The 27,238-nt window shown below is 32.7% G+C and overlaps 1 protein-coding gene across 1 annotated transcript in view; it reads right to left on the bottom strand.

Annotated features, from left to right (window-relative positions):
• LOC113516261 (espin) overlaps positions 1-19,030 on the bottom strand; it is a 138,862-nt gene extending 119,832 nt beyond the window's left edge. Inside the window, exon 1 of the mRNA XM_052895192.1 lies at positions 18,838-19,030. The gene's annotated coding sequence lies outside the window, so the exon portion shown is untranslated. The remainder of the gene's footprint in view (positions 1-18,837) is intronic.
• Between the last annotated feature and the right edge of the window lie 8,208 nt (positions 19,031-27,238).

Below are 27,238 nucleotides of genomic sequence, written 5' to 3'. Positions count from 1 at the left end.
GACACCCTTCGCGGATTACCATTATTAAAAACTAAAACGTTATGCGTTCCAGTAATTTCATTGCCATATTCTATGTTTCAAATCGAAAAATTATATTCCAGATAGAACGTCTTCGCGTAACCAAAAGACAAATCTTCATTTAAGACTTAATTTTTTACAGAAAAAATGCTTATATATCACTCTGTAACATATAAAAATAACATTAAATCATTAAAAAAAATCTCACTAGTAATCATACTTAATTGTATAAAAATTAATATTCCTGAGTCTTTAGGAATGGCAACGCATTGGGGTATCATGGTCGAAACAATATACTCTGTTAAGTCCATAGTACTGCTCATGTCTATAGGCTACGGTTACCACTTTCCACCAGGTGCCCCATTGCTAGAAATACATCCTATCAGGTCGACCTCCACGTGGTCACCGTCGTGGTTAATTCTAATGAAATTCGTCACGATAGGCTAACTATCCTACTTTCCTCACTTGTCATCCCTCACTGTCATCCCGCCAGCGTATACCGATAGCGCGGGCGGGGCAACCATTTCATTAACACCCATTAAAAAATACTTATACCAGTTAAATTCATACAATGCATTGTACATATATATAAGTATATCTTCTAATATTGTGTTATACGTATGTGTGTCACTCCATCAGTGGGTAGAGACCGCAGTCAATCACTTTACTTACGGTGTAATGGTTGCTTTCTTCTATTAACTTGTTTATGTGTACACATCTCACAACTATCACTATGTCGTCCATTAAATGATCAATTTTACGTTCGCCAATTCCAATAAATCCTTACTAATATTATAAATGTGAAAGTGAATTTGTTTTTTTATATCTTGCCAGTCTAAAAGCTCAATCAATAGTGAAATTTGACAAATATTATATTTGGCATAGAGTAGAGTACATAGAGAGAGAGTATATAGAGCATGCCTCGGCTGCGCCTCGGCCCACATTCGGCAATTGTTTTTTTTTTTTTATTTATATAAATTTATCTATCTAACACCTACCTACCTTAATTACCTTACTCCTTGCGACATTTCACAGAGTAATTATTTATACTGTATATATTCAATCATTATCTAGGGAAAGGTTACAATTTTAATTAACTATATTTTTAATTGTTATTAACATTGTAAACTTAACGAGCGTAACGTTAATGACTCAAGATTTATGAAATCAATGGGTTTGATACGTGAACGAACTAAAGTGGCAACGTGTTACATCTTGCTACATTACACTTATTGCAAATAATTATTTAAATAAATAAATAGTACATTTACAAAATATTTTAATCCTCTTTCGTATATTTTAATTTTAATTCCGCCCTGAATACCAGTAATATTGTTCCATAAAAAAAAATAACATTTACATTCTTAGGCTGTTCTAAAATGTTGGTGTAATAGTACAGAGAACGTAAGTATAGATTTATTTATACATACTAACTTTTATCCGTGACTTTATCTGCTTGACCGAATTAGTATTTACTGAACGAGATAAAAAGCCGTCTATAACCTTCTCCATCCAATCCTGTATAGCGCGTGGATACCAAATTGGATACCAAGATAGATACTAACAGATAACAAACAAACAAACAAATGCACCTACACATTTATAATATTAGTAAGGATAACCCAAGTGTTGAATGAATGAATATACTTTATTTGCATTATACAATATAGGAAATAAGCAAGACACTTTACAAACGCAACGATACAATTTTATAAGTACAGTAAGGCGGTCTTATTGCTGAGAGCGATCTTTTTTTCATCATCATCATCATCAGCCGTTAACTACCCACTGCTGAACATAGAACTCTCTCTTATGGGATTTGCCGGTAGATACCATGCTCAGCAGACAGGTTGGAAACCTCAGATAGGTTAGGTAGGACGCTACTACCCACTCTTCGCCTTCCCTCAGTCGGCTCTTACGACACACACGAGTAAAGAAGGGGTGGCCTATTCTATGCCGAGACCACAATATAGATATTAGGTATTATCATATGCTGTAAATTAAAATTCAGTACTAAAATGGAGCTATTACTATGGGCTTTGGTATATAAATGCTGGTGATGCGAAATTAGATCAGTCTCTTGCTGCAATTAATAGGTTATAGCAATATTCTATTTAGCAGAGTCAAAAATACTATAAAAATTCTAATATGATTAAATTCTTTCTATACTATCAGGGATATAATGGGTTTTTATTTATTTGCCTGTCTGTAGTCTTCCAAAAGTCCAGCCCGCCAAAGAGATATAGTAGATAGCTTAGTGGACTAAGCCCTGCTCTTCTAACCGTGATATATAATTATCATTAATTGGACATATTTCTAAAAATGTAAAAAATAATGCTGTAATACAATTAAAATAATATACCATATTTAATTATTTATTTTAAGAGTAATTATGGGAGTTCACTAGAATTGCTGAATGTTTTAGAAATCTATTATGCTTGTTAATTATAAATTTTTTTATCAGATGTTAGTACTCACTGAATATCTGATAAATAGAACAGAATAACATATATCATTATTGTAATATCGTTATAACATGATACGCTTTAGAAATATATGAAATCAGAAAGCGTCGAGATATTTCCTTGCCCCACAGACACAGATGGGATGTAATGTACTTAGATGACGCAAATTGCACGTTCATTTTTACATTATTGTTTCTACATTATACAATGCCTCTGGTATTGCAGGCGTTCATAGGCTAGGGTAACCGCTTACAATCAGGTGGGCGGTATGTTTGTTTGCCATCTCAATAGTATAAAAAAAAAATTGAAAAGGATTTGATTTCAGCTTCAGAACAGAAATGTAGAAACATTAGATCTGTACATCTACATACTTCGAATTTTCAAAATTCACACCCTTCAATTCATTAGAATTTAAATTATTAAACATTCGAATGGAATAGTGTATTAAGTAATCTGCCAGCTTTGTCATTCACAATAGTTAAATAAAAAAAAAACTATAAAATATGAGTATGTTTTACGGTCACCATTCCTATTTATTTTATGCTTATTTCCTCAACTATACATATATCATAATCATTTATAAAATTTCATCAACCAGTTTATGGTAAATATTTATAAAGAGGGAACTTTGTACAAAAGTCGTCATACAGACAAAGAATCTATTTAATAATAGATGGCAATAGATACATTCACATATTTATAAAGTGTTATGTTTTCTTAAAAACGACCTAAAAAAAAGGTCATTATTTTCTCATAGGTACTTTACACTTTACTCCATTCTGAAAGTGATGATTATATAACAGATATAATGACTGTTCGTGTGACAAAAGTCATCAATTAACATGATTAGCAGATACAATTTGATACCTCTTGAAAAGCACGCCACTTTTAAAAAAAGGTGCTAATTTTATTGCTGCATTTCTAAATATTGTAGATATTGGATTTCTTTTTGAGTGAACACAACAAGATTTACGGGGGGAAAGGGATTATTAACAATTGAGTTTGACAGCCCCATTGCTAGCAACATACCCTATTAAGTCAAACTCCACGTGGTTCCCCCTGGAAACCATCGCGAACAATTCTTGTTGAATTTATCACGATGGGTTAACTGACCTGCTTTATCCTCACCTAACATCTCTCACTGGTGCCCCGCCAGTCTATACCGATAGCGCAGGCGGAGCTACCATTTCATTATCACCCATTAAAAAAAAAACAGGATTTACGAAATAAAGTAGGGTTAATTGGAGACACATCACAAGACACGTCCGTACACGATGCGAGAGCGGACGGAAGATAGCTACAATCATACTGTTAGTTACAAACTTCATGTTGGAGTTTCCAACAGTAGACACTCTATCTAGATAATCGTATTTATGATCTAGTGCACACACTATATTCACGTTAGTCACATAACTTCGGCGCAATGATCAATAGCATCACAAGTTCGCGTGAGCTGTACGTAATGCGGAAACGATTTTGCGGGTCAGACGAACGCCCAAGTTTCACTAGCCGGACGGGTAATTAACAACGATAAATTACATTCTAGACTGGCTATATTTGGCGTTATATACTTCTGTTTGATTGAAGCTGTTTAGTTTTGAGTGACAGGTTCTATAAAATCTTTAATTCCTTTCCTTTTCTCTCCAACTTGAAGTCTACTGTGCTCTACCGATTTCCATAGACATTTTAATGATGTAATTGGGTTTTGTTCTTTAAAAGTTGATGTATTTATGGCGTATAAAGCGTGTTAAGTTTTTAATTTCAACTAACGTGCATTTTAATAAACTCATAATAATGAAATAGTACTAACAATAATAAAATTTATTTTAAATATAAATCCCTAATGAGGTTTAATTATTTATGTTTTCAGACCATTTTATTTGGGCCGTCACAGCACATTTATATCTCAAATCTTTTTTTCAAATCGAGTGTATTTGGATTATATGCAATTATTTCAAAATAAATGACATATTCAACCGACTTCAAAAAAATGAAATTCTTAATTCGTTTGTACTTTTTTTGTTTGTTACGTAATAATACCGTCAATTAGAAACCGATGATTTTTTTTTATCTGTAAGATCTATTTGCAGATTGGTTGCATAGAAATTTTATCAAAATCAGTTCAGTAGTTTAGTTTTTGAAATCAATATATTTTTGTCTTAATTAAAAGCGGATTTTTTTTTGTACAACGCAATCTTATTTTCGATAAACATATTCAATTGTCACTGTATAAAATACAAACTGCAATGTAATTTTTAATATAAATTAATAACTTTTTAATAAATTAAATTTCTTCAATTTGGTTTGTAATGCCTTAAGGACAATAAATAATATGTCTGAAATTCCATTGTTATCAATATGCGAAAGAAATAACGGAAAATTGTACAGAGTTCACCTGACAGATGTTTTTTTAATCCAACTCGATATTGACATTGCAAAATCGAGAATGAAATTGCAGTTAGCAAGAAATTATTATATTATATATTGTTACTACAACATCTGATGATGATGTGTAACATATCATAATTATTCTTTTTTTTTTTAGTACACTCAATTTTTGTTTGAAAAAAGCAACAGCTGAGCTTTACATCGGTGTGCCCGTTCTTTTCAGATTTCGAACTGAGCGATAAATTCGTAAATTAAAAAATTACTATTCCCAAATGCTTATTATTAGTTTGCTGGAATAAAAAATATTTTTATTTATTTATATTTATTTGTGAAGGACAATTAATATGAATCCATTGCAATCCACTAATTAAATATATATGCATAAAAAATGTTATAGGAATTTCGAATATGCCGCAGATTTACAATACGAATGAGTCAGGATTAGAATTTATAGTTGATATCAAAGAACCATTCCTTTTAAGGCAGACCTGTCGTGACCTAAAGATGCCTTTTGGAATATTGCAATAATTCAGCAATGAACAATCATCATCATCATCATATCAGCTGTTAACCATCCTAACATAGGCCTCTCCCATAAGGAGGTTTTGCCAGTAACTGCCACTCTTGGCAGTCGGATTGGCAGCTACAGTTAAGCTTTTGTGATGTTTTAAGAGGGACGCTGCTGCCCATCCCTCGACCGTTCCCTTAGTTGCCTTTTACGATACCCACAGGAAAGTATGGAGGTAGCCCATTCTATGCCAGATCCACAGAGCGACAGTGAACAATGTATGACTGGAATAATGATGATGACATTCATAATCCGCTGCTATATCTACTAGGAATTCATAACTACAGTATAGAGAGTTATGAAATGAGTATTGGCGACCCGCGAGCATGCTAAAGTTAAATGAGTTAAGGGGCTGCCTGAAAAACAGAAAATCACAAAAACATCTGACTGGAAGTATGCATATATAGCAACAGCTGAGGCGGCTCCTATTACCAGCAAAATGAATTTTTTTTTTCTTTCTTTTTTATTGTTGATTTTTTTTTAATATTATTAGTGGTAATGAAGACTATCTATCTATAAAAAGATCTAAAGCTCTCATAACGCATTCCGTGCAGATCAGTGCACGTATGCTGCTATATTATCGGATATTACCTAACCACAAGTAATCATTCCACCGTCGCTTTCTTGGTCGATTTACTAGAAATTGTCTCCATTTTTTTTTTATTATATTCACAAGCTTTTACCCGCGATTTCGTCCACCTAACTGGGATATTTTCACTGACTGGGATAAAAAGTCGCCTATGTCCTATATTGTCCAATATCGTTCGTGTATTTTTATGATTGTTTTAATGAATGATTATATAATGGTAACGCTACCTACGCTATTGGTATACGTTGGCGGGACACCAGTGAGGATGAAGCAGGTCAGTTAGCCCATCGTGATGAGTTCATCAAAAGTTTGCTACGGTGGTTTTCAAGGAAAACCGCGTGTAGAACCACCTATTAGGATATATTACTAAGAATGGACCTCTTTAATCTCATTACTAATAATCCCTGTCCTCCATAATGATTGGTTAGACGTAAGAGGTAATAAATAAACAAACAGAAAAACTCACATTTTTCATTTACATTTATAATATTAATACGGGTAGCAGAAATATCGTATAATTTATATGTATACAGAATGAAATCCATATTGGGATCTTCTTAAGACAGTATTTTTTTTATTAAATATATTTCCTAAACAAACAGACACCAAAAATTAAAAAAAAAAACATTGAACAAACCATATGAATACGGCTCATGAAATTTAATAAATAGAAGGGTGAGAATATATATTAATATTTATATATTGTAGTTACGATATCTATACATATGTATATTGGCCCAATAACATATATATTAGATATTGGTTATCCAACAAAAGAACCCAATGTGCCCGAATATTCATTCGGAAACATCGGGTTCAAATTCATATATACTGTTATGGGCGACATCGCTATGAGTTATCAGCAATGTCCAGGAGAACTCAATATATAGATATCGGATATTATCTACCACTAATTAAGCATAAACATTCATATATGCTACATATAGCATTAAATATTTGTTACATATTATCATACTCGTAATAAGCCTTACTAAAATTATAAACATGAGAGTAAGTTACTTTATTTGTTACCTTATAACGCCTTAATAGCTTAACCAAAAGCTATGAAATTTGATATTTATACCACACACACACACACATATATATATATATATATATATATATATATATATATATATATATATATATATATATATATATATATATATATATATATATATATATATATATATATATATATATACACAATTCTATGCATGCAATGTACCTAAGCATGTAATTATTTAATAAAATTTTATTTAATTTTATTTATTAAATTATAAAAAAAATTTCTCGAAGCATTTGTATGGAGATACTCTATCTATATAATCTAAGGCAATAAGACTACTTTTATCCCGATCAGTAAACATATTCTGGCCACGCGAACGAAGTCATTGGGAAAAGCTAATACAAAATAATAGATATAATAGGGTCTATAAAAACTCTAGTTATGTCCATTATTACTTAATTAGTTTTTATTCGCAAGTATAAGTTTCTTGCACGGATTATGTTATTGAAACGCGGAACCTCGTAATACAAATACTGTCTATGCTTAATACAAGATTTCCACCGCCTGTGTTAATGTAATTTAATGTGAAATAAACATTTCATTTCATTCATTTTGTTCATTTCATTCATTCCGTTCATTTCATTCATTCCGTTCATTTCATTCATTCCGTTCATTTCATACATTCCGTTCATTTTATTCATTCCGTTCATTTCATTCATTCCGTTCATTCTATTCATTTTATTTATTCCGTTCTATTCATTCATGAAGTGAAGTTCATTCATTCCATTCATTTCCATCATTCCATTATTCTCTTTTCATTTTTATAACATCTATCACCGTTTTATGACCTAAAAACCTAACGGCAATTCTATAAAGTTACATAAAAAGGATTAGAAGAAAAGTGTTGTCCAAATATTTTGTAATTTAAACATGACTTGTCAATTTGTATTACGCAGCACAATATTAGCATAAGAAGTCAACATGATTGGAAAGTCGACTCTGAAATCGTGACATTTACTTTATCTATGTGTATCTAATGTTCTCATTCTAATTATATGGTTTCTAAGATTTCTGTTTTTTTTTTTAAACGAATATGAGGTGAAAATGATGTAGTTTTTATAAATAATAAAAGAATAGTACTTCCACTAATGCTATTGGTTTACGCTGGTGAAAATGATATCAAGTTATTTGGTCTATCAAAACTTATTCAAAAGAAATTAATTGCAACAGTTTCTAGAAGGAATCGTGTGGAAGTTGTTATAATAGGGTAATTGAAAATAAAGAATAAGTAATGTAAAATATGTATGTCTAAATTTTTATCAAAATAGTTGTGTGTTCTAAATGACTTAATGAATTTCAATAAATGAAATGTGAAATCTGTTTTACCTGTGGACATGCTATGGGCTCAATTACGATAATGTAAATATGCCAGTTAAAAGTGTATTTTTATGTGACTTGGTTTCCTCTATTTGTTTCTTAGCTTTCAACTTTTTCATTTCTTATATTTATTTTTAAGATGTATATTATTTTTTAGATTCGAAGCACATTCGTGTTTCAACCGTGAAGCAGTTGTGTTTGCAATGCTGTGTTTCGGTTTGAAGGGTAGGATATGGCGTGAATTTACTGGGTACAGAGGAATAACACCTGAGTCCTCAGGAATGGCAACGCATGGGGGGTATCATGGGCGAAACAGTATACTCTGTTATGTCCATGGTACTGCTCATGTCTATAGGCGACGGTTACCACTTTCCATCAGGTGGACCGTCAGTTTGTTTGCCATTCTAAGTTGTATAAAAAAAAAGCTACAACTTTAACTTATTTTCTTCAGTAAAGACTTTATATAAAACTAAATTCATCATCATCATCATATCAGCCGTTAACTGTTCACTGCTGAACATATGTCTTCCCCTATCGCGAAGTTTTATTTTTAGTTGCCACGCTTGGCAGGCGGGTTGACGGGTTGAGTTGGTTTTTATGATGTTTTAAGAGGGACGCTGCTGCCCATCCCTTGACCATTAAGTTCCCTTAGTCACCTCTTACGACATCTATAGGAAAGGAAGAGCTCATTCCATGCTGGGACACACGGCAATAATTTAAATTATGTATAGTAAATTACGTATATATAAGTGTGTATAGTTCTGTTAAATTACATTTTCTAATATACCATTGTTCTAATTATACAATTATAGCAACATTGCGTGACTGTATACCTTTAACTTTCCCTAGATGTCGCATCAGTCACTAGATGCATTACCACTGCGGTGCCACACAGATCCTCAATCATTGAACACCTTTTTGCCTGTGGTAACTTAGCATTGTTTAATACAAATAAGTTCATTCATATGTCACACTTTTAATAAAGTGTGTGAAAATGTGGCAATTCGTTCGAAATACATATATATGTACTTTTAGCAATACACAATCTAAACCAATAAACACATTAGTACAAAATAAATTGAATTTACGATTTTGTTCCAAAAAAAAGCTTCTATTTTGGCAGAACCTGTTATTTTAATTATAAACTAAACAATTGAATAGATTTTGATGATATTTCTATGGAACTAATCTGAAAATGACTCTGGTTAACAAATTATTTCTATAAAGCTAGCTAACCTTTTTCTAGTAGGCAGACCTCCAAGTCTAGTAGTAGGACATAAAGTAGGCCAAAATACACCTTAACTTTTCTAATAAAGAAATTTGTATCTCTTTTGGATGGCTAACAATTAATAATATCGTATCGTACATTTATTATTTCGCAAGATATATTTAAACGTCTATTCCGGCTGTCATTTTCTTTTTTAGCTATTGAAGGCTATCCTACGGCTTCAAAACTAACCACTGACGTTTATAATCACCACGAACTCAGCTCGAGCGGTGAAAAAACTACACTCTCTCAAAGACAAGAAAATTAATATCATAACTTATGGATATTATAATCATTATATTATACAAAAATAGAAAGTGACTAATTAATTCCACTACTGAAGCTAATAATTCAAAAGTTCCTGACGTAAGTATTTACGAACTCTTACATAATTTTTTAAATTAAATCAAATGAAATGTGAGAATTAAGTGATAGAATCCCAAACGAAGATATCCGCAAAAGAACCAAAGTAACCGACATAGCCCGAAGGATAAGCAAGCTCAAGTGGCAATGGCCTGGTCACATATCTCGAAGAACCGACAATCGATGGAGTAGAAAGGTTCTTGAATGGCGACTTCATACTGGCAAACAATGTAAGACAACCCCCCAGTATATAGAGTGACGACCTCAAATTCATTGCAGGAAATCAGTGGATGCAGGTGGCTCAGGACCGTTCTTTATGGTTGTCTATGGGAGAGGCCTATATCCAGCAATGGACACATAACGGCTTAAATGATGACGACGATGAATTGCTTTCTATTCTCTAACATAAAGTGCAATCTACTGACTGAATTACCACCGCAAGTTCGTCCATTGAAACTTAACCACCTCTAAGAAGAAATTTAAAATATGCCCATATATTTCCATTTGCAACCTTGTTTCCTCGATATAGGGTCTTCTTAAAAGAATTATGAAGAAGGATTTCCTCGAAAGAGAAATGGTATCTTACAAAGTAGGATAATTACTGGGGTAAATATGTTGGGGTCCGAAACCTTTTCTCTTGGAGAAAGGGTGGTATTTTTCAGAGAAAACTAGCCAGATGGATAGTATTATCACCAATCAAAACAGAGATCCTTTTCGCTGACTAGCCATGCTGTATGATAAAATTAAATTGGCAGATTAGGACTAAGAAAATTATTTTAAATAACATGTAAATAAATAGATAAATATAAAACCACGAAGTACGACATAATAGGGGTTGAAGGACAATAGAGCTTAATAGTTCTACGCGGTAAGATCAAAGTTCTACCCCAAGGTAGAACGACAGAACAGGTCGCTCTAGGCATTACATGGCAAGGGGTGCCAAAAAGTCAAATGCGAGACACAATTTTAAATGAAAAATATTTTTTATGGCGAGAGGCGCGAGCCTAGTGTTAACGGAAACCCGAAGTAGAATTTATAAGAAGCGAAAAGTGCAAAGTGCGCTGAAGGACAATCTCGCTCTGCCCTGATCTAGGGCAAGGACCAACTCTGGGTAGAATGACCTACTTAATTCTTATAAACCAATCCTACAACTGTTACTTTTGAATGTTAATATTAAATACCATTATAACAACACCAGTTCCGTAGCAATTACGACTCATACGGTAAATAGACGAACTAAAAACTGCGGCACACCACGCTCTAGTTCCCCTATGATTCCGCGATACTCCAACCGCGCCTGCGCACCGACGCGTCGTCAAATTAGATTTGTTTTGTTTTCGCGCCCCCGTACGAGTATTTCAATTGTTCATTAATGCTGTCATTTAACAAAGCGTGGTTATTCTTAATTATTCTGTGTACCTAGTACTTTCTTTTATCTGTCCCATGTAGTTATTCCTCGGTCTTCCTCTTCCTCGTCCTATTAAGAAACACCTGGTGTCATGTCGTATAGGGAGATCAAGAATATGGCCTGGGATAGAACTGGCTGTAAGAAGATGCATGAATTAGTTGCACCAACAAGAGGAAACTCTTAAATGAAAAAAAAAGTACTTTCTTGTCTCTTTAATGGAATTAATCATTTTTATTTACTCTATCCCACAAGGATACTCTTTGAGGATTTATGTTTATAATATAAGCTCTGAACAAAATTTCACTGCGTGATTGAGACCAAAATAAGAATATCTGCTAAAGATCCAAAGGGACTGATGTAGCTTACAAGATAAGCAAGCTGAAATAGTAACAGATTAGCCATATGACTTGAAGAACCGGCAACCGATGGGGAAGAAAGTTTCTCGAGTAACAACCCCGTATACCTGTAGACCCGGCAAACACTTGTAGGGGTTATCCTCGCACGTTTGTCTTAGGGCTCAATAGGTGCTCAGAACCGCTTGTTATGACTGTCTATGGTAGAAGCCTGTGTTCTGCAGTTAACAATTGACAATTAACAGCTGAAAGTTTATATATATTTTTTTTATATATTTTCGATATATATTTTTTACTTTAACAAAAGTTGAAAAATACAAATATTAGTAACGTATCAGTATTTCAATCAGATATCCTTTGAAATATGTTCAACAATGCTTCCTTAAACATTTTAGCATAAAGATCTAATCTTGATACAATTTTTTTTTATTCACGTATTAAACATTTGTCTTTACTCGACTACAACAAAATTTTAACAATTTAATTATTTTGTTCCTTTTAACTTCTTTTAGCCTTCAACAAGTGTTAGTACGTATAGATGGCGCTCAATACGTACTTACATTGGATTATGCCAATGATGTCACCATAAACAAAAACGTTATCATGTTATAAAAACAATCATCAAAATCGATATAGAATTGGCTAATATATCGCATATTATACACGAGTATATAAAAAACAATATAATTTAATGAGATTCTCCATTTTTTTAAGCTGGTTGAAAGCGGACAAGAATGATAATAATTTGCGGTGACTTCTACCGCGGTGTAATCTTTATGTGAGTGTAATGATTTCAAAGTCATCACACTAATCCAATTCTGTCGGCCACTTGCCCAACTGACCGAAGAAAGTGGGAGCGTTTAACTTAAAGAGCGAGCAATTTACATGTTAATACATTCAAAAAGAAATTCAAACGGGATACTTTGTACGAGTTTAATTATCTTATTATATTTATTTTACTTATTTATTTATAAGTTAGTTAAAGTTGTATATTCACTTTTAATATACATATCAGAAGGGAAGGCAAGGGTTATATAATCATATATACCCCTTCCTTTCCCGTGGGTATTTATCTTTCCAGTAGTTGCTTGGCAGACGGGATGACAATCGCAGTCAGTCTTAGTGACGTTTTAAGAGGGACGCTGTATCCCTCGACCATTAAATTCTTAGAATTGCCTCTTACGACACTCACGGGAAAGGAAATGATGAATCATTCTATGCCGGGACCACACAGCAATCTATATAGATGAAGTAAACTATCGTCTAATATTTATAAGTATATAGAATTTCACCAGAGGGAGACTTTGTACAAAAGTCGATTGTTTGGGTACCTCTGTCCCATTCGTGTTTCAACCGTGAAGCAGTTGTGTTTGCATGGCTGTGTTTCAGTTTAAAGGATATGACGTGAATTTACTGGGTACAGAAGAATAACACCTGAGTACTCAGTGGCACTCATATGGGGGATAATGGCAAACAAGCACATTTTTATAGGTGTTACTTTACAAGAAAAATAGTCCAATCTTATTCTGCCACACTGTAGGCGCGCAAATATAAAAACTTATTAAACAAAACATTAAAATAATTTCATCATAATAACATAAACATTTGCAATAATATTTTGTCACTTTTTGTATCTATTTTGTCATATTTTGTATCTTTTTGTATATACTCTGTTATTTCCATGGTACTGCTCATGTCTATAGGCGACAGTTACCACTTTCCATCAGGTGGGCCGTCAGCTTGTTTGCCATTCTAAGTTGTATAAAAAATTTTAAAAAATTTTGAACTCGTGTTTACATGACTATCAAGTTAAGAGAGGAAAACTTTCACTTATTTACAACCAGTCCATCACATGTCCCTTGCATATTTATAGTTATGTAAACAACAAACAAGTTAAACAGCATCACACCAACGAATGTATTAATAGCTTGATTAATTCGTAACTGATCACCGAAATAAGTTAACGGATTACGTATACATATACGTAATCCGTTAACTTATTTCGGTTACATTAGTACTGATGGGAGCAACTGGAGAAATAGTTTCAAAACTACGCTGCCCAACCGCCCCTTTTAAAAGAAAAAACTGTTCTGTCCTTTATGTTATAAATTTGTAAGACACTAGCTTTTTTTTATACAACTTAGAATGGCAAACAAGCTGAAGGCCCACCCGATGGAAAGTGATAACCGTTGCCTATAGACATGAGTACCGTGGACATAACAGAGTATACTGTTACTAGCTAACTACTGTACTAGTTTTTGCCTCCTGCTTCGTACGAATTACAAAAGTAAACTAATGAAACAGGTTCTTCTACATGGCATATAGAAATAAAACATACACCAAGTAAGATCTTCACAAACACATCAGTGGCAACAACATTTTCGTATAGTAGTTTTTGCATCGTACCTGAACAAACATACAAACAATTAGATAGACAAACTTTGTTAAAATTTGTACGGGACAAATCCATAAGTATATTCTTCCATATAATAAAAGGATTTTCCAAATCGGTTCACAACTGATGAAGTTGTGAAGTAACAAACATAAAAAATAGAATACAATCGAATTGAAAACTCTCTTTTTTTTAAAGTCGATTGAGAACTATGTGTTTCTAAGTAAATTTGTTTATAACCAATGATTAATAATTGATGATTATAGAATTGTATTCTATGTAAAAAAACTAAAATTGCCACAGAACGTATATTTAAACACTTTCAATATAAATTAATTAGATTCAAACAATAAAATTGTTTGGTAACTAACACCGCTTACTGCTTTAGAAAGCTCATAATGTATGTCTACCGCTGGATCTTTACTCTTGAATATGCATTTATTTCGAGAGACAAGCATATTAAATGGAGAACGTCGTAAATATTATATCGACGCTGCAAGGGCAAAATGTATTAAGCGACATTTAGTGATTTTTAGAGGAGAGCAAAAAAACATGAATTGAAAAGTAAAAATGAGTGATACTAGGTAATACAGTAAATGTTTAACACGATCTTGGGATTATGAAATAAGTACTTTATACTAAGTCTATAAATATGGTAAAACAGTTAATGACACATCTTTGTATTTTTAACCAATTTTGAATCGACTTCAAAAAAAGTTTATAATTTAAATGAATACTTTGATGTTAAAACTCATTAAATTAATAATTAATAATAATTGACATGTAAACGAAATTATGTCTATTTTATTTTAATTTGGTTATGATTATTCTTTGCCTTGTAATATGTATTGTCAAATATTTCAATTTATTTGTAATCACAATCAATAGTATTTGAATGTTTCGATGTTAATATAATTGCTGTTCTTAAATTGTTGCATGCCCGGTAGGGTATAACTATTGATACTGATATCAAATCCAAAGCAATGGTTACTGCTATATGTATATACACAACTAGTTCTATTCTATTCTAAAGGAAGTTCTCAATTCGATTGTATATTTCTATATTTGTTACCTCATAACCTTGTCAGTTCTAAACCAATTTCTAAAATCTTTTTTTTTTTTTTATCTGAAAGGATAAATAGAATAAGGGATCTCAATATACTTATAGATTGTTCCCATAGTAGTTTTATCAAAACCGTTTCTGTAGTTTAGTTTTTGGATCAAAATAACTGGTTTTGTCACAATTGAAGTCGGTTTTTTTTAACACTTTCTTTAATTATATCATCATCTTCCTACCCTTATCCCAATCATTTGGGGTCGGCATAATATGATTTTATCCATATTACAAAAAGATTTGATTTTTAGTTTTACGACCGGCCACCTGCCTGGCGTCAACCCGACTTTCTTTAATTATATATAAATAAAAAATAAACAAAAAACCAAAAAATGGGAAGAGGTAAACCAAAGAAATTTCTATGGTTGGCCATTTTGTGACTTGGCTAAATCGCTACCAATTGCACTGATTAATTTATAAATTATGCCATTTGATACAAAAATAAACAGAACAAAACAACGTTGATTAGTTATAAGTCATGCTATCTATGTGTTAAATTAGTAATCAGCCACTAAATTCCATCGTCATGTTTATGTCAACCCTCTCATGTACCACTAAGAGGACATAGAGGGGACTTGTATAGAACAAGCCCCTTCTCAAAAGAGGAATATATTAAGCCACTATTACTAGGCAAGGCACGGTGACTTGGTGTAAAATTGTCGAGTTAATCTTCTCTAATACCAGCGCTACCTTGTTGATTGACTGTCTACAACCAAAAGTTTTACAGAGCCTTTTTTATCAAGTACCACAAAAATACGAAATCGACACCTTAAAGCAGCGTCTTCTAACAAATTCAACATAGAGGTCTCGAAGTAAAAACCTGAAATGCCTAAAACTACCGTGATTTCTTTTTATATAATTTTGAATGACATGAGCTGATGGTGTCCACCGGAAAGTGGTAACCATCGCCTATGGCTACGAGCTGCACCTTATAATTACCATGAAATGAGCCGCAAGCTTGTTTACATAAATGAGGTAACTAGTTCGAATCTCGGTCGATGTAATTTAGGAAGGGTACTTTTCTAAGTACATTATTAAGTACATAATCTCGGATCTGAGTTTTCCGGAATTGTGACCCCAAATATTTATTATCTGATTTCTTTTGAAAGTGAAAGTAATCAACTGTTTGATCATTCATTGATAGAATGATAAGATATAATTTAATAATAATAATACATAAGTAGAAGTATATTTTATGCTTAAGAGAGACTACACAACGACTACCGCTTGCCTGATCGTATGTTTCAGTTAGAAGAGTTAGATAGATATGGCAATGAAATTACTGGATAGTACTCATATGTATATATTAATATTTTTTAATTGGTGATAATGTAATGATAATCCCTCTTGCGCTATCAGTATACGATGGCGGAGTACAAGTGAGTCAATTGGCCCATTATGACAAATTCATCAAGAATTACCCGAAATGGTTTAGGGGAGTATCATGGAAGTCGACCTGACAGAATGTATTTCTAGAAATGGGGATCTTTAGCCCTATTATTAACAATCCCTTTCTCTCTCTCTCTCTCTCTCTCTCTCTCTCTATACACATGAGTGCATGTAACGAGAATTTTCTGAACTTACTATGTTTGTCGTTTCCGACAATTGTTTCGACTTCATCCAAAAGTCTTTTTCAAGGTATGATATTTTTGAAGCTGAATGTACCTAACTCAGCTACTATCAATCTCCGTTTGACACACATTAAAATTGACAGTTTTAGAATTAGAAATGTAATTTAGTGTATGCAGTTTACAAGTTTCACTTACGAGCCCAACTTGTACGGTATAAAAATTAAAACTAATCTCGACCATCTTTTTGAATCAATGTATTGATTTTCGATCCATAGTATCTAGAACATGTACACTAATAAATCAAGAAGGTAACACAGCCTATTAACAATATCATAAATAAGAAAGTTTGTAACGTAAATATTCAAAATAAATCTTTTTTATATAAGTTGACAATTATAGTTATTTATAAAAAAAAAAGGAAATTGGAAAAAAGAATGAATAATAATCAAAAATATAATCACGTCAACAAATAGTATTTACAATTACATTTAATAAAATTAATAAGTAACTACATAAATAAAAAGAACCAGAATATTTATAAATAGACGGTACAATGAAAGGATAGATATTAGTTGTTAAATTAAATTTGGTACACAGGTCCAGTGGCGTAACAATAGGGTGGCAGGGCTGGCATAATGCCACGGGCCCCCGACCCAAAAGGGCCCCGGCTTAAGAAGCCGCCAGCTCAGAATTTTTTTTTTTTTACCTTGTACCTGAGTATTTTATTTTACTTGAAAATAAATGATAGGGCCCCATCAAAAGAATTTGCCACAGGTTATATCCTAACTTAGCACATAGGGTACTTTACTGTATTTATTGATACATGCGAGCGAAATCTCGGGATATAGCAAGTGATAAATATCCATGTATTACATCTCCATATTTAGAAATAATAGAATCTTCATCGTGCCTCCATTCAAACTGTATACTCCTCTCCATCCAAAGGTTGGCTGGAAAAGATCGCTTTTAGCCATAAGGTCGCCCATTGTTTTCTCATTGTGATTATTTCTTGTAATTGTTTATATTTATAATAAGTTTACTATTATAATCTTTTGAAGGAAACAATAAAGAGTATCTATCCATCTATAAATTTGAAAATCGAAATTAATTCTATTTTTACAAATGTTTTAATTTATTTATTGTAACCTTGAGACTTGAGACCAAATTAAGAAAATTATATTAGAATATTAAATAAGATATATTAAATAAGGCAACTTTAAAGCTAACCTTGTTTATCTGAGTTTAACAATTTTTTTGTTTATGAAGTAGATATAGGTAATATGGATATCGATCCGATATCTATATATTGGGTTCCTGTGGACTTTGATGGAGGACGTAAGGTCTATACCCATTTCGATATCGCCCATGTCACTCGGATATTTATTTTCGAATATGTTAAAAGTCTTTTATCCAATATTATTCTTTGAATAACAGACTTTTAATGTATTCGTTACTGGACCAGTAAATAGATATTCAACTAAAATATATAGATATTGCTATATATTATCCACCCCTAATATGAACCGCTCTCTGTAGAAAAAGTTATCCATCTTTTTTGCACAACTTATTGTTATCATAGTCTAAAGTTACGTCAGAAGAAAATGTATTTTCAACCCTTTAACAAGCATATCATTTTCCTGCCCTTGTTCTATACCATTTAAAATTTTTTTTATATCCATTTTTTAATATTAATCATGTGCATTGAGCATAATATGATATTTATTATATATATACATTGCACATGAGCATTAATGTGAATGGATTCAGCGAAAAACCATAAAAATGTTGTTATGACGAGCAAAATGACAGTTATCAAGATTGGTCTAGACAGCAAAGACAAACTTTGTCGACTATAAATAATAATAAAAACATAAGATTGTACATATTGAACGATAACGCCAATAGTACAGTAAACTTAAACTTAACAATCTATAGAGCATAAACAAGAAACTTACCAATTCGATTTAAAAAAATCACAATCCACAGAATGCGTCTAAGCACGAGCACACAGCACTAACAAAACCTTTTATCACACGACACAAAATAAAACATTGTTTGTCTTTGATGCGAAAAAGTTTTCAAATTCAAAAATCGAATGCACAGAACATGCCGTTGACCTAGATGGCGCGTGGACGCGCGCGCCTTTACCGTCTGTCGATGTACGAATGCGTGTGCGCTGTGCAGATAATCTTGTGTTACGTTACGTATGGTTTTGTTGAACGGACATATTACGGTAATATTTGATTTTGGTAACATAGATCAATTTTCGTATCTATTTGGTAATATTAATTGCGTTCATTACGTTATCCGGTACCTATGTGAGAAGCTTTTTATAATCAACGGCATAATAGACCTGTCCGTAGTGACAGGCGTGGAAATTGCACCAAATACGAAATAATGAAAGGTACAGCTTTACCGAATAGTTGGGCACGAATACGAAACATACGAAAAATAAAATTTCGTTACATATTGCATGGGGAAAATAAAGTAAGTAATCAAAACAACATACAATGGGTGGGTTTCATATTTTTTCACGTAAAATCTTATTCTACCGTAGATATAAAATTTAGAACTTTAGAAGTATTTTGACATATAAGCTGAGGCTTCGACAAAAATGGCCAAGACTTTTTAAAAATTGCGCTTTTTTTTTAAAGGTAACAATATATTTTTTTTTTATTTTTAATATTATTATCACTATTTATACTTTTAAACTTTTGGCAGTATGTAATAATAATGCGTTAGTCGAATTGACTTTTTTGCCATTTTGTTAAAAATTCCTTTTCTTAATCACTTTTTTTTAAAGGTATATATTTCAATATATATATATATATATATATATATATATATATATATATATATATATATATATATATATATATATATATATATATAATTATTTTTTATATGCACACATATATATATGTAGAAACACGAATGAAACAAAGGTGCCCAAGCAAACAACTTTTGTACAAAGTCTCCCTCTGGTAATAAATGTCCAAATAACATAAAATTTTAAACTCCTTACATATTATAAAGATTTTAGTTCCGAATAATCGGACTTCTAAATCTAACATCATTATCAATCATTAGTAACAAAGCATTAAACAAATCTTTTATTACATTCGACAACTGCCAGAGTTTCATCATGGCAAATATAAACAACATTGCTAATTGAAATTAAAAAGTACTCAATAATTTAGACTTGACGTGTAAATTAATGACCCAATCATTTGATACGCATAAGGCCGTTACAGGAACTTATTACCTATATAACTTAGAATATCGTATACTTATTTATAAATAAACACGTTCTAACGATAAAATAACTTTAACTTAAACAACTAATGGACGACTTAGACATTATTATTAAAAATTAGAAAATCCATGAGGATATTTGTTACTTTTTCATGCAAAAACTACTGAATTTCAATAAATTTTGATAGACAAATAAGATATCCTAATAAAAAATATAGGATACTTTATGTACTGTACATGCAGCTAAAGCCCATTTTTAAATGTATGAACATAACACAGAAAAACTTCCAGACCGATGCAAACAAATGTACTAATGTTATATACAATTGTAATTATAATATATAAAATATATATAATTATAAAATATATATAATATATAAAATATATAATATATAAATAATTATAAAATTGCAACGGAGAGGTTGTTGGATTTTATTTTTTATTAAAAATCCATTTGACCTCAAAAATTCTTATTCTTACTAATATTATATTATAAATGTATGACTTTGAAACAATAGTCCTAATAAAATTTAATATATGCATAATATTTAGTGTGGCACTGGATTTACTACATAACTTTTTAACCCAATAACGCAAACAAAGCCGCAGGAAAAGGTGGTATTAATGAAATCCAATTGCAAAGGAGCAATTTGTAATATTAAAAATTAATTTTGAAAGCAATGTGATGAGTTTAAAACGATCTGGACGACCTCCACGAAATGTCCAGTGACCGTAAATGAGTTACAAAGCAAACATTCGAAATTCTTCGCTATCCGATACATATACATATATATCTTAGATGTATAATGTACGCATGTAGATATAGGATATTAAACTGTAATAGGTATCTAATATCAAAGACAATTTAAAAAGCTACAATTGCAACAAACAAAAGTAAATTTAAAGCATTTTTAAATAATTAAAATAGGTTTAACATAAATATATAAAAAGGTTAAACGTTAAAAGTTCCATATATTGCAGGATATCCTTCTATATAATTTACAACCAATTTTGATACCAATAGATATCAAAATTAATTCTAGTAATTATAAATCAATCCTATTTAATATATACATATTATCGACATATGTATATCAGTAATAAATAAGTTAATTGCAAGTTATTCTTAATCTGCAAAATTTATCATAGTGGATACATATATTTGTTTCTAAAAAATACCCGATTCTACTCGAGGTAACATGTATACTGGGTACATGTTCAGCACAGTTGGGAAAATGAACTATCCAAGAGGATTTTTGGGGACTCCTCTCATGCTTAACCCGTCTAGTACTTTGGAATATGCCAAGAAGGCACATGTAGTTCAAACAATTAAAAATGTCTTTTCACAAGATAGATTTACCGGCGAAAATTGAACTTATGACCTTTTTGGAGATGTATCATAAATGATACAAGCCACGACTTCATCGTCAAATCAGCTATTAACTGTTCACTGCTGAACATAAGCCACCCCCATAACGGGGGTTTTGCCTGTAGTTGCTACGCTTGACAGACGAATTGACAACCATAGTTAGGCTTTTGGTGGTGTTTTAAGAGGAACGCTGCTGGCCATCACTCGACCATTGAGTCGCTTCGGAAAAGGAAAGTACTATTTCGAGATCACACAGTAATAAGCCACGACTTATTTACCCTGAATTTCTATCTTATAACAATAGTATACTTACTAATACAATAATAATATAAGCTTTTATTAAGACAAAAAAAATTTAACACTTTATATTTAATTTAATTACTATCGTTTGTTTACTTGTTAGCAAAAGGCTTCTCCAACTGTCTCCAATAGTCTCTATCGCTAGCAATTTTTATCCAAATTCCACCTGCTTCGATCTTAATGTCATCTACCCATCTTCTAGGTGATCTTCCTCTTCTCTCTTTCTTGTATTTTGTGTACCAAAACATTATAATTTTACTCCATTTACCTTTCCATCTAACTAATATAAAACACATGAAAGTGTTTGTATTGTATATACCTACATATACATCTAAATATATCTAAGGCTTGCATGTTTATTTCTTCGCCACCTTTTGGGTTATAACACAGTTACGATTCTTTATGTAACGAAATTTGGCATACACTTAATATGTGGAATGAAAAACGCCACTTTCTATAGGTCGCAGATTTAAGTTCATAATCAATATATATATATATATATATAGGTTCCCTTATGACTGGACAAATAGCGGTCTTCCACGATACATTTTTCAAGGCACTTTTTCCACACACAACCACTCTTTGAAATCAACTTCCAACAGCAGTATTTCCGAACCAATATGACATCGTAACCTTCAAGAAAAGAGCATATTCCTTTTTAAAAGGCCGGCAGCACACCTGCAATGCCGTTGGTGTTGTGGGTGATCATGGACGGCGGTAGTCACTTACCATCGGCGAGCCAAATGCTCGTTTGCCTCCTGTGTTGTAAAAAAAAGGTTCCCTTAATAAAAAGAAGAACAGCATCGAGGAAAGGCCCAATTACTGTCAAACAATGTCACTATCACGATCACAAACATCAAGTCATCAAATCATCGTCCCAGAAACATAACAATGGCAATTGTAACACACTTGTATCTGGAACAAATATGTTACTTTTTTAAACAAGCAATTGTTTCATATCAAGACGATGGTGACATTCCTATTGGTTCAGATTTATCAATATTTTTGAAAAAGCCATAAATAGTTTCTGTACTGGATAACATCAAAATAGTTGCACGAATCGGAAAAACATTTAGATTTTATATTATGAAAATAATAACGACTTCATCCATGTCAAAATTATTGTAACACCAATACGAAAGAAGAGCCTATCCATTCAAAAATAATTATCAAAATCGGATCAAGTTTATTGAAGATTCTATTGTAATTATATAACGATATTAGGGCCGATTCTAAAGCACCATATATCTAAACCTATCTCCAAAAGTAAAATTTTAATTTTATGTTTTTTTTCATTTTTCATATATTTCAATTTAATGGATACTTCTTAGAATTTTAATTTTTTACAAATCTCATTAATAAAATAAAACTGTAACTAGATAATGTTTGTACATCCCATGTATCCCATCCCATCCCATCATTATCAACATATCAGCCTTTAACCGACCACTGCTGATTTTTTTACCAGCCGCCATATCAAAATAAGCAAAAATGTTTTAAAGAAACGCTGCTGCCCGTCCCTCGCCCTCCTTAGTGGACTCTCATATTTTGTGCATCTTAAAATGAAAACAAAAATAAATAATCATAAATTAATAAATAATTCACACACATTTTATCATTTTAAATCACACACAAGACCTGAAAAAAAAAACGCAATACTAAAAAAATAAAAATTCACACGAATTACCTAACAATTTAAAATATACAAATATTTTTATATAAGCCTATTAAGACACCATATTCCGCATAATATTATGGATAGAAACAAAAATAACATAATATTCAAATTGTACGTCGTTAAGAAAGCAAATACCCATAGAACAGGCGACGTTTTCTAATAATATCTCCAATTTGTTATTCATATTTATAAAGATAGTAATGGTGCGACGAAAAGGCAAATTGAAGTTCGTGAAAAGCAAATTAACTTGATAAAAAAATATATCATCAGCCTTTTTTTTTAATGGGCGATAATGGAATGGTATCGCCGCCCGCGCTATCGGTATAAACTGGCGAGGCACCAGTGAGGGATGCTAGGTGACGATGAAAACAGGTCAGTTAGCCCATCGTGACGAATTTACCACGATGGTTTTGAAGAGAAACCGCGTGAAAATCGACCTAATAGCGTGTATTGCTAGCATTGGGTCAGTTAGACCCGCTTACTAACAATCTCTTTCCCCCCTCATATCAGCCGTTATTTGGCCACTGTTGAACCTAGGCCTCCTCCATAGACTTCTATACAGATCAAGACCATTCCTTATAGCAGTTTTTTATACCACTTGGATGGCAAACAAGCATACGCCCCACCTGATGGTAAGTGATTACCGTAACCTATGAACACCTGCAACACCAGAGGTATTACGCGCGCGTTGCCGACCTTGAAGAAACCTCTTTACCCCCTTTTTGAAGAACCCCATGCCTCTTGGGAAAACCTCGGCAGGAAAACAATTTACCATTGGGAGGATTTTGTCTGTAGTTATCACACTTAGCAGGCGGATTGAGACCCGCAGTTTGGCTCTTGAAGTTTTAAAAAGAACGCTGCTATCCTTCCCTCAGCCATGAGTTTCCAAAGTTGCCTCTTACAACACCCACGAGAAAAGAAGCAGTAGCCCATTCTATGCCGGGTAAAATGTAATGTAAATAGGACTATTTTCCGCGATTAGCCTCTCATTTGGGCCGTTGTGCGTAAATAAGTGCGTAATTCTATGCCGGGACCACACATCAAATAATATATACGACTGGCTTTTACCCGCAACTTCGTCCGCGTGATTGGATATATTTACTAACTAGGATAAAAAGTAGCCTGTATCCTTCTCAATCGCATATAGTACGTGTATACCAAATTTCATAGTCATTGATGCTTTCTTTCCTCTGGTTGTTGTAACAGGCGACTAATAGGCAGCAGCGTCCCTCCCAAAAGTTTAACTGCGGTTGCCAACCCGCCTGCCAAATATAGTAACCGCTGACAAAACCCTCCTTTATGGCAGCCTCTGCCTATGCCTATGGCGGCCTTTGTTCAACAGTGGACAGTAAACATCTAATATGATGATAAAGTCTATTACATTAAACAGTTCTGTTCGCGAATATACATTACCATCTCGGGAAAGTGACCTTGCCGTAACCGGTCGTGCCCGCGAGGATGCACCGCTTACCGAACCAAACTGTCATAGACACAACATTAATGTCTATTGAATTGGCAAATATGATGAATCAATAACTACAAGTGCAAAAAATGTGTTCATGGCTGATCATATTTTTTTGCACTTACGCAACAGGTGATCATCATCACCTGATGTGTTGATCACCCGTTACGTTTGTTTGAACTTACGAGCTAACCATATTTCGCCGAGCATGTTATAATCCAACATGACAAGGGAAATTAATAATGGGTTCTAACAGCCTCATTGCGGGCAATATGGTGATAGGGTATCAGGTCGGCTTCCACGCAGTTCCCCCTGGAAACCATCGTGGTTAATTCGTCTCGAATTCTACTCGACGGATCGACTGATCTGCCTTAATCCTTAACTATCATCACTGGTGCTCTACCGGCGTATACCAATAACGTAGGCGGAGTCACTATTCCATTTTCATTAAGAAAAACAACAGGGGATAAATTACTGGGTTATTTAGTTTATTTATAAACGGTATTTCTCCTCACCGAATTTGGATATTTAAATTGACACACACTGTTTTTGAATACGAACTTACAACATTTGGAATCTATAGTTATGCTCTCAGTACATTTTAATAATAACGTTACAGGTAAATTACGTAATAATTTGTTTATTTTCTTTATTTACAATACATATCCAAATATATTTTAAAATAATCAAATTGCCAGCAAACGGAAACCACAACGTACTAAATTATTTTATTTAAATGACTAGTAATATAATGCCATTTTTTTTTAATTGTTAGGGAGGCAAACGAACTGACGGTCCATCTTATGGAAAATGGCTACCTTCGCCCATGGATACTTGCAACACGAGAGTTGTTTGTGCGTTGCCGACCTTTTAAATGTGTTTAGGCACGTTTTTTACAAGTCGCGATATAATATAGGGAATTGCAAAAAACGTATAACGTAGGGAAAATGAATGAATGAATGAATGTGTATACTTTATTTGCATTATACAATATGGGAAATAAGCAAGGCAATTTTTTAAAAAAATTAAAAAATTTAAGACGAGAGTATTTAATTTAATTGGTATAAAAAAAGAGCTCATTCCACAACCTAGATGTAAAATGAACGTTCTAAGTTATATATATAAAAAAAATCTATAATCTTTAAAATAAAATTAAATCTATTTAACAGCACTAGCATTCTACTTATAACATAGCGTTTATTCCTATTATAATAACAGCAACGATACTGGATCTTTGAAACCATTTTCGTACTCTCATCCTTGAACGGCGCGGCGTCAGTTTGAAAGTCGCTCAATCGAAATGTCATTCGATTCGTATTATACCCCTTAATTAGATGCTTAATTCTATTAATGGCACTTGCACAGACATATTAAAAGAGGAGGGAGGGGTTTTTTTAAGTTGTATAAAAGTCTGTATTTTTTTTTAAGTTGTATAAAAGTTTTTTTTTTTTTATGGGTGAAAATGGAGTGGTAACCCCGCCTGCGCTAATAGGATACACTGGCGAGGCACCAGTGAAGGATGATCGATGAGGATGAAAACAGACCAGTTAGACCATCATGATAAATTCATCAGGCATTAATCATGATAGTTTCCAGGGGGAACTGCGAGGAGTTCGACTTGGTTGGATATATTGCTAGCAATGGGATTCTTAGTCTCCATTACTAACAATCCCTTTTCCCCCTAGGAGGGAGGGGAGTAGGTGGCCATAATAACTGTTATGATTTTTCTTTTTATGATTTTCTTTTCTATGTTTGGATGATGAAGTTCTTTTGTAAAACAAAATTAAATTAAAATATATATATATATAAAATAAAAAAGTGCGAACCGGACCAACGCACTAAGGGTTCTGTCCTCCAATAATATTAATTACCTAATCTATACAATGTCATTCAATGATCATGATTATTTTGATTGAAATTTCCATAGTTTGTCACCTATGTAGAGTCCGCGGCTTCCTACCCAATAATATTCCACTATTATGGAGACGAGTCTCTCCTCAAAAGAGAAAGGTTTAAAGTCCTTTTATTATTAGGTTGGCAAGATAGCTAGGTATAGAATTTTATATCCAATTATCCCTCTCCTGCACTGTTGTCTACTGTCAGTATTACGGTTTACATTTTGTCATACATACCAAACAGTCCCTCATCTACGGACGTCATTATGAAATCATAAGACATTTTTTCATCAACATTCGTCGCTTCGTGAAGCCTGTGAAGATGCCAGGAAGCTACTGTGCTTCTGGGCGGAGCTGGTTTTTTTTTTATTGGATGAAAATGGCCCCGCCTACGCTA

This window comes from Galleria mellonella, unplaced genomic scaffold, assembly GCF_026898425.1.
Source record: "Galleria mellonella isolate WM207_F2 unplaced genomic scaffold, CSIRO_AGI_GalMel_v1 utg266, whole genome shotgun sequence".
Classification (NCBI taxonomy): Eukaryota; Metazoa; Arthropoda; class Insecta; order Lepidoptera; family Pyralidae; genus Galleria; species Galleria mellonella.
The sequence above is the reverse complement of the archived record's forward strand: the minus strand, read 5'-3'. Positions and strand labels throughout refer to the sequence as shown.